The 14849-nt window shown below is 38.6% G+C and overlaps 1 long non-coding RNA gene across 1 annotated transcript; it reads left to right on the top strand.

Annotated features, from left to right (window-relative positions):
- Positions 1-9404: 9404 nt before the first annotated feature.
- Positions 9405-12904, top strand: LOC107791563 (uncharacterized). Its single transcript, XR_001649293.2, has 3 exons — positions 9405-9804; positions 11324-11566; positions 12672-12904. It is a non-coding gene; the product is annotated as an uncharacterized LOC107791563 (long non-coding RNA).
- The last annotated feature ends 1945 nt before the right edge of the window (positions 12905-14849 follow it).

Genomic DNA, 14849 nt, shown 5'->3' with positions numbered 1-14849 from the left:
TCGATATCATGATCGATGTCACGGGCGGCCACGAGGTCCTCAACTTTCTCGATGCCTACTCCCGGTACAACCAAATACAAATGAACTCGGAGGATCAGGAAAACACTTTATTTATCACTAAGTACGATACTTATTGCTATAATATAATGTCGTTTGGGCTAAAAAATGCTGGTGCTACCTATCAATTCCTAGTAAACGGAATATTCAAAGAACAAATAGGTAAATCAATGGAGTTTTATATTGATGACATTCTAGTTAAGTCCCTGCATGTAGAGGACCATTTGACACATTTGCAGGAAACCTTCGATATCTTGAGAAATACAACATGAAGCTCAACACCGAGAAGTGTGAATTCGGGGTCAATTCAGGCAAGTTCCTCGGCTTTATGGTATAAAATCGGGGAATCAAGATCAACCCCAAAAAATCAAGGCAATCGAAGACATCACAGTCATGGATAGCGTTAAGGTCATATAAAGGCTAATAAGACGGATAACTTCTTTAGGCCAGTTCATCTCGAGGTCTTCTGATCGAAGCCACAGGTACTTCTCACTTCTCAAAAAGAAGAACAATTGAACTTGGACCCCAGAATGCCAGCAGGCATTGGAAGAATTAAAGTGGTACCTTTCGAGCGCACCATTGCTTCATACTTTGAAAGCGTACGAGCAACTCTACTTATATTTGGTAGTCTCGGAGGTCACGGTAAGTGGTGTCTTAGTTCGAGAAGAACAAGGTACACAATTTTCTGTTTACTATGTTAGCCGAACTTTAGGTGAAGAAGAGACCCGATACCCACACTTAGAAAAATTAGCGCTAGCTCTAATAAGCGACTCTGGGAAATTAAAACCATATTTTCAATGTCACCCAATTTGTATTGTAACCACTTATCCCCTTCGCAACATTTTGCACAAACCCGAGCTCTCGGGATGACTAGCCAAATGGGTCGTCAAAATCAGTGGGTAGGATATCGAGTATCAACCCCGAACGGTCATCAAGTCTCAAATCTTAGCAGACTTCATGGCCGACTTTACACCAGCCCTTGTGCCCGAGGTTGAAAAGGAGATATTGCTACAATCGAGTACATCCTCGGGGTATGGACTGATAATTATGGATTCTAGCCTATCTTATGCTCACTTTTGTTTAGGTTTTGGATAAAAAATGTGTAAAAGTATTCCCGAAAACTAATTTATTATGGTTGTTTGCAGGATTTGGTCAAAATGAAGCAAGAAAGTCATAACCAGCTCATAAAGGAGTAAAATCTCACAAGTTCAAGCTAAGAGAAAAAGCGGTGACAGCGATGAAAGTGTGCGGCCGCAGAAGAACAACCGTTGGGGTGTCAACAATTATGCTCCCAGTGGAAGTGAGGTTCAGATAAGAGTTTTTGAAGGCATCAGAGTCCGCTGACCATGGTGAAATAGCGCGGCAGGGAAATTACTTAACGCGACCGCGGTCCAAATTCCTCCCTCAATGGAATTTAGAATCAGAGGACTGGAGATTGAAGCTCAACTGAAAAGCACGGTCCGCGAATATATTTTGCGGCCGCGGTTGAAGATAATGCTGAGGCAGTTTATTTTTTGCTCCCAGCGGAATCAAGTCCAGACCAAGCTTAGAATAGAAGAACCGTGGTCCGCGCTTGCTTTTGCACTGTCGTGGATTTTTTTTTTTTTGGCAATCCGCTAGGAAAACGCCTAGGGCTAGTTTTTATTTATAACAAAATAGAAAAAATACAACAATTAGGAAAAGTAAAAATAAGGGGGACAATAGCACCGGTCTTGTTACCCATATAACACAAACCGAGCTAACCTTACCTTACTAATCCTATTGAGGCTTGCAAACCTCGCCTACTAACAAGCATGTAAAAAATATGAACTTGAAAGGACCAAATATTGTATGATCATCACAAAGTTTATAACATACTCTGTGATGATATTACAGATGATAATACTAAGAAAGTGGTAGAATAAAATGTAGTACCAATTCGATTCTTGTCCCTTCTTTACAAAACTTGTAAAAACCTCACTTTGTAATTCTTTGTCGTTTTCAACAACTTTGTTCAAAAGGTATTCAAAAATCATGATTTCCTTTTTTACCGGTTTGACCTCGTTGATGTAGTTGGGGCAGCCTGTTTTTGTTTGACAACTCTCATTGGAAGTCGCCTAACAATTGCTTCCTTGTTTGCCCGTGTTGCAATTTTCATCCAGATAGCACCTGCTTTGCTTGTTCCAATATGTTCCTCCACAGTATTTGGTGGGGTATCTAGGTGGTGAAGGCATGTTCCACAAGAAGACTTGCTTGGAATGAAATCTAGAGCATCCAACTTGATCTTTAACTTGCCAGTCATAATACTTTCAACTTTAAGCGTTTGAAGTTCATCCTTGATAACTCTTTCCACTCGATGGCTCGCAAATTGAAATTTTAGTTTAAGACCATATTCCTGCTCCCTTTTCTAATTTGAGCAGTTGAATTTATTTGAAAAAGAGCTCAAAGGTTGATTGATCATGGGATCCTCAATGAACTGCTCACAATGCACAACAGTTGCTGCAATCTGCTTCAATTTCACCTTCTTCTTCTTCTTGCCTGTTGTTGTCTTTGAGGTCGACGCCAATTCATACTTCTGATGTTCCTGCTTTGCAAATGTTACTGCATATTGATCAGCCATACAAATAGCATTTGAGTTGGTCATAAAATTCTGCTCCTGTGTAGGTGACTTCGCTCCAGACTTGTTTGCAACCAACTGCTGCCTATGCGACTGCTGCTTTGCTATTGCATTCGACTGTTGCTGCTGTCCAGTAATTGAATGTGTTACAGCATGTCCTACAATGCTTGCATTCTGCTGCTGCTGTTGTTCACAAATTGAACCTACGGCTGCTGCCTTTGAACTGTGTAGATCCTGCTGCTGTTGCCCAGGACTTGTTGTTGCATTAACTAAATTTGGCACTGTTGCAATCTGTTGCTGCTGTCTAGGATTTGAAGTGGTGAACTGTTGATCATCACTTATAGTAGCTACTGGAGTATGCTGTTGTGCATGTTGTTTTGAGAGATTAGCAGATGGACTGCTCGACAAAATCTGCTACTGCCCAGTAACATGTTGCTGCCTATCCTTATGGACAACTAGAGTATGTTGCTGCCCATTTAACTTCTACTCAGCTTTTGGAAAAGCTGGAGACACTACTGATACCAGTTCTTCATCACCACTATATCTCTCCCCATTAACAGAAGAGTCATCCACAAAATCTACCCCCAGTCTTCTTCGTCATCGTATTCGCGTTGCTCAACCCATGAATTAGCATTAAGAGCCTTCTCCCCCACATTTGCTTTAATAACCTCAATGTTGTTTCCAGTGGATACCGCCATCTACCCTTGATCACCACCATGTTCACAACAAAACTCAAACGATTGTGATGGTACTTCAAAGACGGATGTGTTCAGTGTAACCAATGGATAGTTAACCATGTTATTGACCATCATAGCATTCTGGGCTTCTCTAATGATTTGTTCTACATGAGGGCTTGAAAAGTGTAAAGTTGGAATATTTGAGCTATGTGCTTGGTTTCCCAGATTTCGAACATCATCAACCTTAGCTAAATTGTCCGTGAATTGACCTTCTTTGTCATTGTTGGGACATAATACTAACTCCTTGGATACCACATTACCCGTTAGGTCCCTCGCAACTGGAACAATGTCCAAAGGTACACCTGAATTCTATTTGGATTTTGTTCTGTGTGAAGACCTCTCTTGAATATTTTTTGAGTTTGCTCTCACCTCCTGATGCTGCAGAGCTTTCTCACCATGTTCATGTGCACACACCAAGGCATCGAAAGAGTTAGAACATTTAAACTCAATTGCTGCCTCCAGTTGTTTTTTATCTGACGATGCCTTCTTGCTGTATGATTGCTGTGCTACAGAGCAGCCCTTAGCAATTGATTGTTGTCCATGCTGAGATCCTGTTTCCACTATAGCAGTAGTGTTCTTGTTGGCAGATGTTCCACCTATTTCAAAACTAGTTGCTTGTACCACTGATTCGACATAGTCCGCAGCTATGATATTACCCGATACTTCACCAAATGCATGATTATCTCCCTTGCGAATTTGTGGAGAACCTGCAATATCTGATCCAAAACCAGTAACTTGCACAGCTGATGAACCAAAATTAGCTGCTCCATTCATTACTGTAGCAGCTTCCATTAAATTTGCATCTTTTGACGCAACTGTTACTATTGGATTATTCTTGGCATAGAGTGCTCGAATAACTACAGTTAAAGCAGTGTCATCCATCGGCCTAGGTTGAACAACATCGTTTGGGCCTTCATTAGTTGACAAAACAGCTGTAGCATTAGAAAAAACCAAATTGTCGTATGCTTTCACAATTGGATTCATAGCATTGAAAATCCTTGCCAATGTTGTTTTAGCAGGGACATCACGTGGAGGCTTAGGAGGACCTTTATCAATCATTGAGGCATCAACTACAGTTTGCATTACATTCTCATTGTTTTCATTAGCAATGTGTTTTCCTCCTTCAATTTGCAACACCTGCTGACCAACTACTGCTTCTTTTGCTGCTTCAACTCCTTGTTTTCCATCTTTTTCTGGTACATCCTTGGTTATTTGCCCAACTCTTTTAGCGTTTAAGTATTCCCTTGCATCCCTTTGTATCTTGTTAATAGCAAACACCTCCTTACCAGGTAGATTACTGTGTAAAAAATTCTCCTCTGCCACCACCTCTGTTCCAGCTTTTTCTTTCTTAATTCTACACGCCTTTTCATCATGTCCTTGATGCTTGCAAAACGTACAATACTTAGGAAGGTTGTCATAAACTATCTCTTGATAGAACACGACAGATTTACCTATAACTCGATCTAAAATCTGCATCCTGACCTTTTTAGGATGTTTATCTAATAGATCAAGAATAACCTTGACCCTAGCAGCACTAGGTCACGTTCTTTCTTGCGTTGCCTTATCCACAACAATAGCCTTACCAACATCAGAAGCAATAGACATTACCGACCTCTTAGCGAAGAAGTTAGGCGGCAAACCTGGAAAGGAGATCCACGCGACTGCCATGGACGTTTCTTCTTTGGGATTATAGCTTAGTGTCCATGGAAACGTTCTAAAAAATAATTCCTCTCCTTTTGATTTCATATAACCAGTTGTCCTTGACAAGAACTTAACAAAATCATCATATAAATCAAAACGAACCAGCAGGTGACGATATTCCAACAGGCCAATATTACATCGACCTTGAATTTCGAATTGCACTGGGAGATTCTTTCTAATCTCTTGTAATTTTGGTTTTCCATATGAAAACTTCACCACTACTGCCTGATGCAGTCCTTCTTCTCTAATAAATTCATTGACCTGGTCCCTGGTGAACTCGATCGTTAGCTCCCTATAAACGACTGCTACTGGAACTAAATCGATCTTGGACGGGGCAGATTGTTTTGGTTGAAGCTGGGCTGCATACGATGGTTTGTGAATGTAATTTGTTGGATGTTCAGTAGTGTTTTGTATATCCTCTCCCACAGCCAAAGGCTGAGGAGAGGTTGCAGCAGCCATGAATTACTTCAAATCTCCATTGTAAGCGGGAAAATGTAAATGAAGAAATCTGCGTGCTACAGTAGTTTCGTGAAATAAGAATTAAGATCTTTACCAATTGGTTATAGATTAGAGGATGAAATCAATTGGGGTTTGTGCGCAATGAGAAGATGTTTCTTTTGACACCAAGTTTTCGACAATCCACCACCGGATGCCGGAGTTATGACCCGATGAATAGTGACGGAATTACTATTCACCTTCTTCCTAGAGAGAATGATTTTTTTTTAAAAACCTTACGGCCGTGGAAGTTCAAGCACTGAGACGACCAATTTTTCGTTGTCAGCGGAACCTCCATAGGGGCATTTTGTTCAATAATTTTAGCTGTATATAAATAGATCTTTTTTTAGAATTTTAGGTTATCTTTTGTGTTGTGAAGCTTGTGAGCAGCTGTATTTTACTACTTAGAGTAATTTTAGAACATCTTTAGTTATTAATCTGAGATTTGCTTCTTGTAATTGACTTTTATGGCATATATTTCATCATCATCCTTGATTTCTACCTTTATTATGAGTAGCTAAACCCATTAGCTAGGGTTGTGACCCAACCCTAGTGTGGGTATTTAATGGGTCTTCTATTTTAGCGTTTAATTGTTTATGGGTTAGTGATATTTATCTTGTTTCATGCTTTAATTGTAGAATTGGTGGTTGCAAACACTGATTCATGCCTTTATGACTTAGACTCTTCTTGAGAAAGAGGAACTAAGGTCTAGGAATTCACTAACAAGGAATTGGGGTGCACTCAGAGATTGATTGCCCCAAAGAGTTAAACCTAGAGATAGTAATACCTGACTTGAGCTAATTTTACTTGTATTGTTTGAACATCCAATTAGGCTCGAAAAAGCCAATTAGGGCAAAGTCTCTCAAACAACCGAGAGGTATAGAGTAGTAATTATATGTAATGGTTATATAACGACCCCATATATAACAAGCTTGTCCTAAATTTTAGATCCCATTAGATACTCACCTAAGTGTAAGTCACTTCCCTAGTGTCTTTTATCACTTGAGAAAACCCTTCCAAAAATATTGTACTTAGGTTCTTTTCAGCATTCATTAGCATTAAATTAGAATAGTAACAAACCCAAACATGTTTAGAAGTGCAATTAAAGACAACACATGGAGCTAGATTGGATAGAAACCCAACTCCAAACCAATATTAACTCTTTGAGGATTCGATCCTGACCTTTCCGGTAAAAGCTGCATCGACCACTCTTACCATTATATAGTGGTATAGGGTTGGAATCGATCAATATTTGGCGCTGCTGCCGGGGAGTTAAATGGTTTTCGACTAACTATTTGACTAGTTGCGTGATTTGTTTTTCTTTCCTTCTATTTTACTAACTTGTGTAAGTTAATCGATTCAGGTACAAAATGGCAAACAATGATCCTATCGTAAATGTTATCCCACGGGAGGAGGTAGATGATAATAGTGACGATGAGGTGCCTCTAGTACCTCAAGGTCAAAGAAGAGGCCGCCAGGCCAATGAAAACATTCCAGACCCTCCCCCAACTCCTCTATGAGTGGCTCCTGGGTGCTTCCAAATGAAAGGTACACAAGAGCAATTATCCCACCTAGGATCTGGGCGGGCAATTTCCAGATTACAAATGTCATGCTGATCTTATTGGAGCAAAGAGGGTACTTCACAGGTGCTCCCCATCAGAATACATATAAACATCTAAAGGGATTTGTGGATACCTTCTGGGGTAGCAAGTAAATAAATATGTTAGAGGATACATTGAGATTGAGATTGTTCCCTTTCTCACTTAGAGGGAAAGCTTTGGACTGGCTCGAAAGACTCCCCAACCATTCCATCACTACGTGGGATGAGTTGACCGACAAGTTTATAACCATGTTTTTCTCACCAGGATATATGGCTGCATTAAGAGATGAGATCTTAGCATTTAAACAGGAACCAAATGAACCCATTCATGAAATCTGGGATAGATATAGAACTATGTTCAAGGAATGCCCCAACAATGATATGACTAAAGCAATGATCCAACAAACGTTTTATCGGGGTATAAACACGACCAATTAATGTGTGGTAAACCAGTTAGCAGAGGGTAATTTTATGAAGCTATATTATGCTGAGGCCTGCGAGATTCTTGATGAGATGGCTGCCACTTAATTAGCCGGGCAGAGTCGGGTGAATGTTCCTCAGGGGGATCCTCATGTCATAAATCTTCATAAGGAACTTCAGGACCACGGACAAGCCATAACTGAGTTGACAACAAACATGAACCAGTTAGCCAAAGCACAACTTCAGCAGATTCAGGGACCAAAGCAAGTACACGCAATGGAAGGAGTTAATCTTTTGGTAAACAAAAGGAGACAGTCTGGTCAACAAGTATAAAATAATCAAGATCAGTTTGATCAAGGTGGTAGTGGTTACAACCAAGATGATGGTTCTTGTGAGAAAAGTGAAGAGGTTTTGTATGCCAACAACTATCAAATGGTCGTATGGCAGCACTTACATTCTGGTGGCCATTGATTATGTTTCCAAGTCGGTTGAGGCCGTAGATTTGCCCAACAATGAAGCCTAGAGTGTGGTGGCATTTCTCAAGAAAAATGTATTCACACGATTTGGCACTCCTTGGGCGATCATAAGTGATGGGAGTTCTCATTTTTGCAATAAGGCATTTGACACTATGCTTGCAAAGTATAGTGTCAATCACAAGGTATCAACCTCTTATCATCCTCAGGCTATTGGACAAGTTGAGGTCTCCAACAGGGAGATAAAGAGCATATTATCAGAAACTATCAATGCAAATAGGACTAACCAGTCAAGGAAATTGGATGATGCTTTGTAGGCTTACAAGACTGCTTATAAGACTTCAATTGGTATGTATCCATACCGGTTGGTATTTCAGAAGGCGTTCCATCTTCCGGTTGAGTTAGAACACAAGGCCATATGGGTGCTGAAGAGGTTAAATCTTGAGTGGGATGTTGTAGTAAATCTCCGGGTAGAGCAACTCAATGAACTTGATGAGTTCCAGTTTCATGCCTATTCCAGCTCGTCCTTGTATAAGGACAAGATGAATTTCTTACATGACAAATATACACGGAGGAAGGAATTCAAGGAGGGTGACTTGGTTCTCTTATTCAACTCTCGGTTACGACTGTTTCTGAGAAAGCTCAATTCAAAATGGAGTGGCCCTTTTGAAGTGGTACATGTGACTCCATTTGATGCCCTTGATTTGAAGAATAAAATGGTGAAATTTTCAAATTGAATGGGCACCGAGTCAAACGTTACCTGGGAAAATATGATGACAACCACGTGGTGGCAATGATTCATCTCAAATGATTGATGGTAACCTGCGTCGTGTCGTGACGTTAAATCAGGCGTTTCTTGGGAGGCAACCCATGTGTTTTTTATTTTCTTCTTAGTGTAGGATTTGTTTTCAACTAATTGGTTTTGAGATGTGTGTAGGAATGTTTGATGCAGTGCAGGACAATACTAGAACATTTGACTAATCTGTAACTGGACCGCTGACCCGCGCTCAAAATTCTGCGGTGAGCGGAAGCATTTCATGGGGGCAAAATTTGGAAGCGGATACGGACTTGAAAATTCCAAAATAAGACTTCTCTGGAGTTTCATAACCATTATAATAGACCATTTATTGCAACGGTTATAACTGTTACAGTAGGGTATAGATCTTCTTGAGACACTTTTGTTACTAAACCGTTACAGTAGTATTGGAACCGTTCCATTAGTATTTTCTATTACCACGGTTTTCAAAAACCGTCATAGTAGATAGATTTACGGGAACAGTTATCTAAAAATAAAATCTATTGGGACAGTTCAGATTCCCTCCTTATTTTCCCCCTTTTATTTTTTGCTGAACCCTAACCTTTTGAGTGCGCTTTTGTTTTCTTTTTAATTGCTAATATTTCTTAGCGTAATGAGAGACACAGTATTACTTTGAGACCTTCTATTGCTAAGTCCAAATTGATAGTTGAATCCAAAGCATATCATCTTGATATAGCACTCCTAAAGAAGAATCCATCGTCTTTAAGCGACAATATGGAGGTTTATTTTGCGTATGGAGGTCGCAAATCTAGACTTTAAAGAACATATCTTTTTTTTTTCTACCCGCTAGGTCTCATTTCACCAGTGAAGGTCGCCGATCTGAGTTCCCAAAGAACTCATTATTTTCTTCTACAACTAGGTCTATTATCGAGCAAAACCAAACGCATTTCACATTTAGTTCCTTTCGGGTTAGTGATTTTCATATTTACTGCAGTTTTATTTTTTGGGTTTTGAGAGTTTCTTCTAATTTTTTCAATTTTATTTCATCAAAATAGTGAGTAGACTTACTGGATTATCTCTTCCCATTGTGAATACCTAATTTTCTGCGAGTGGGTTGTTTGTTTGGTTGTATGATAAAATTATACTTACTCAAAATATGCCATGCACATTAACTATTGGATAAAATATCGACCCATTAGCGGTAGACTCAAAATCTATTTGTTACTTGAATATATCAAGATTTACAAATATCTATATGTAAGCCTGAATGTAACATTGGTTCTCTGTTCTCTTTATATGAATATTAGTTGACCAAATAAGACATTATCAATTATAGTTCATTTGGAAGTTGTACACTTTTTAGTCTTTAAATTATCCAATTCGTGGCTATATAATCTTTACATTGGGAAAAATCAAAATAGTAGTTCCGTTATTGGAAATGGAATATGTCATTAGTCATCTAGAAATACAAATTAGAATTGCATATTGCAATTGCTACTGAAGGTTTAAAGATTTGTCAAAATCGAAGTTTACTTTGATGCTTTTTTAAACTTTGAAAGATTGAAAATTTTACACTTATTATGAGTATATGGCAAAGAGAAAAGACGAGTTCTGTTTATTGGGGTTATGTCTAATCGTTTAACTTTATTTTTCTCAGATTTGTACAAGGAGGCTTGAAATAGTCCTTGTTATCTATTGGTAGGATCATTTCTTTTGTGTTAGACTAAAAACTTATATTCCATTTATTTAGTTCTAGGGGTACTGCTAAGAGTTAGATTTGATTAATTCCAGAAAAGCTTAGTTACGGCTACTACGACTTTATCCAATCTATTTATTCATTTTCTCACATTACTTTGCTGAGTTGACGACATGAAAAAGTCATCTTTAACAAAAGAAATAGGATGTTGCCATGCCTTCCCTTAAGACTTGCAATAGCTTCCATTCTCACCCTCTTTCAATGCAGGAGAAGTTGAGGTAGTTTCGCCAGGCCTGACTGTGATTTCCATTTGCCATACCGATTTATGACTAGTATGCGTTTTCCTTCAAGTATGTGCTTACAATTGCAAATTTATGGTGAATCTGCGGTTATAGGAATCTGATGTCATAAGAGATGCAAGAGTGCTAATGCATACGTGTGCTCTTCAACTTTTGAAGATTACACAACTTACAAGATATTCACCTATCTACTAGAATGATAGTACCTATTGGCTGCTATATTGTAGTGACCTAGAAATGATGTGATTTACCTTTTTACTTCAACCATATAAGTTTGATTGAGCTTAGATATCTTCTCATATCATATTTGGTTTTCTGATTTGTAATCGATTTGTCAGGAATGACCTGTCAATTCTAGTTCAAAGGAGATTTTCTTGTTCCTAAATCCTAGTTACAGTTATGTGGAGCCTAATAAAAAGTAATACTGAAAGGAGCATTTTGTGGACATTATGGTCGGGGACTTACTTTTTGTTGTTTCTTGAGGTGCACTAGGTGGACGAAGAACGCAAAAATTTAGTGAACGCACAACGTGCTCTTAGGAAATGGCATGACTCAAATAGTTGTTGGCCTACTGCTCGCTGCACCGAGAAGCATAACTTATTAGTTGTTTCTATGAAGACCACTATGTTTAGTGTCATCAGCTACATCCCGCAAATAGCTGTTAAAGAAATCTCCAGGGCATATAAAAGAGGTTTGGTCACTGCAGAAAAAGGAGGAAGATGCTTCTGATTTAAGGTGAATGAAGGAGTTTGGAATGATTACGTATAGTTGTTGCGGTCCCAATGAACTGGTGTGCTCAGACTTTTAACTTCCTAAAAAATTTTAGTACTACTTTGTGACTTGGTAACTCTTTTATGAAGATTAGTAATCCAAATTTCACAAAAATATGGTAAATATTAAGTCTGGTTTCTAACTTTTAGTTCTTTCTATACTTTTGTGTACAACATCATAAATAACAGTGGAATCAGATGCTATCGAATTTCTGCTAAGATTTTTTGATAGCAAACAGTCACAACCAATAGTACAAGAATCTGCAGCTAAGGGTATTTTACAGAGGTTACCTACTGGCCATTTGCATAATTTTGGATTCAAGATTATCTCGAATGTACTATACTGCTATATTCTTAGTTATTTCAATTCTGGGTCTATGTATAGTTTGTAAGTTCATCCCTAGAAATCTTCCATTGACATCTTTGGTGCTATTTGAAAACCACTACACTAAAATTCTTAATTTTTGATGTTTATTAATTTACTTGATATTGAGCCTCCAGGAATTATGAAAAGTACCTATATTCCTATGGTAATAATGAAGGAATATAGTACCTCACAGCAGTGCTATAGTTTCCCATCTCTTTCTTCTTTAACTTTAGGTTTTGGATAAAATAGATTGTTCATAACGAACATACATGCATATGTATAGTAGTGATAAGTTTAAATTTTCAGCTAAAGCTAATAGCCAGTATAGATGCATATGCTATTAAAAATTTACAGAGCCATAATTTACAATTTAGAGGGAATAATTGTGTTGTTACGTTATCCATTTTTTACTTATTTTACTTTTCTACTTTGACTTTACGTTGTCGGGCAAGTTGAATCATAGAATTTTAACAGGAATTGAATTCAACTCCTTGCAAAGCTATTGCATTATCTTGTTAAAACTGTTCTTTTTATTCTAAATTGTGATAAGAATATTCTAAGTTTAATCACTAGAAATTACTTATTGAAACTAATTGATGGATATGAATACGCAAAGTTGGATATGAAACTATGTGAGTTTGTTTATGATTTATTTCTATGTAATATAATCTGATAAAGATTATTCTTTTTTATGGTTTTGTAGGTAAAACAAATAACCAACAGGTTGATGAAAGCCATGAAGACCTTACTTATGAATATTGGTTGATCATTCCTAGACATTCAAATGTTTTAGGAATCTTTTAATTCAGAACTCTTAGAAACTTCATACTAAACTCTTCAATTGTCAAACAATATCGTATTTTTTGTTTTTATAAATGGATAATGCTTGTTGTATTTTTCGGATTGTGAGTTTGTATCTTTTTCAATTTATTTTAATTTTAGTATTTACGATATTCTATTTAGGTAAATTAATATTGTAATGGAGCACCAAAATAACTGTTGCAATAACCTAAAATTACCATTGCAATAGCCAAAAAATCATTGCCATAGATCAGAAACCCATTACAATAACCTACACAACCGTTGCAAAAGATTATATTGAAATGCTTAATAACCATTCCAACCGTTGCAATAGACCTACTGCAATGCGATCTGGCGAAACGGTTCATTAACTGTTGCAATAGGCCTATGGCAACGGCTTTGGTGCCTATTGCAACAGATTTGGAACCGTTCCAATAGGCCTATATTCTAGTAGCCCATCCGCGTCCGCGGTGGCTTTTCGCGGTTAGAGAACGTATTTTGTGGCCGCACCTATTTTTCCGCTCTCAGCAGTGGTGTTGCATAGACAACTCTTCAGCCTAGGTAAAATCGCAGACCACAGTGAAATTTCTCAGGCCGCGCAAGGTAAGACTTGTGGGCCCCTGTGCTATTTAGTATAAATAGAAAGTTCTGAGACATTTTACCCTTTTCGCTCCTTGAGATCTCACAAGAATTTTTCTACTCTTCATCTGCCCTAAATCTGAGCCCATTTGCATCACTCTGATTAGAATTTAATTTCTAACACCAATCAAACTACTGGTATGTTCAAATCATATCATTTCTTCTATAATTTTATTTTTCTTTTCTATTAGTTTAACTTTTTTCTATTTTCTTTTAGTTTCAATTAGGGTTATGTAATTTTTAATTAGTTGTTTCACAAATCCATGAAGCTACTTGTTGTGCATGCCTAAGAGGGGTGATTAATGTCCATAATACCCGTTAAACTACTAGAGAATGTGAAACCCTACGATTGCCCCTTTTTGAATTTCGCGGCCGCAGATGCAATTCCGCAGTCAGCGTTCTTATGAAATCCTATGCTGCAATTGGTTTAAATTACGCTCTCAGTGGTGGAAAGTCCGCTGTCAGCGGACCTGTTTATGCGGCTGCGCTTCATTTTTTGCGGTTAGCGAAATTAAAGTTTAGAAAAGTTTCAAATTGGGTCTGCGACCGCGTTTGTTTTTCCATAGACAGCGGTTCAACTTCCACAGTCAAGCCCAAAATTCTGCTCTCAGTGGTTGTTCAACTTTAGAGGTTGGGTAGTATGAATCCCAGACCTCCATGGCCGCACCCAAAATTCCTCTCTCAGCGTTACCAAGTCCGTGACAATGCTTCTTTTTCGGCTGTCAGCGAATATGAGACTTTAAAACACTATCAATTTTTCATCTGTTTTTCTTTCCTGCTTCTTTTAGAACCAATACCAATGATCTTTCACTGATTGTGTATGCAAACAATGGTCAAATCTAGAGGCGAAAGTGAGAAACAAAAAGGGAAAGCAGAGTCCTCTCGGGGTAGGGGACGACGACATATCAAGTGATCCCTAGCAGTGCGACAATCCATTGGGAAAATGTGGAAGGATATCAAAGCTGCAGACAGAGCCACATCCCATTCCAAGGGTAGTGACTATGTCCCTTCCCGGGAAGCCTCAGAGGGTGATTATGTGCCTATTCATGTCCCGGACTTCCCAGGGAGGTTTCAGTAGAGAGACGTGCCTACACCCCAAGCTTCACCTACTTCTCCTGCTTCTTAGGGTCGTCTGATGGCTCAGAGGAGAGTAGTGAGTCTTCAGCATCAGCCTCTCCACCTAGATAGGAGCCAATTGATGTAGATGCCAATATACCGGATGACATGAGAGGGGTGATACCTATACTGGAGGGTTGGAGAGAACGAGGAACCAGATGGTGTGGCATGAAAGATTCGTCAGTGAGAAAGCCTACCACAAATTTCGGGAGTGGTTGCCTCAAAGGTCACTCACACATGAGAGGTATTTTGTAGAAAAAGAACTTCTACCCCACAACCCCAATGTGAAGAGGCAATTTGATGAAAGAGTAGGGTGGATGTTCTT

Source organism: Nicotiana tabacum, chromosome 12 (genome assembly GCF_000715075.1).
Source record: "Nicotiana tabacum cultivar K326 chromosome 12, ASM71507v2, whole genome shotgun sequence".
Lineage (NCBI taxonomy): Eukaryota > Viridiplantae > Streptophyta > Magnoliopsida > Solanales > Solanaceae > Nicotiana > Nicotiana tabacum.
This window is presented reverse-complemented; position numbering and strand designations above follow the sequence as displayed.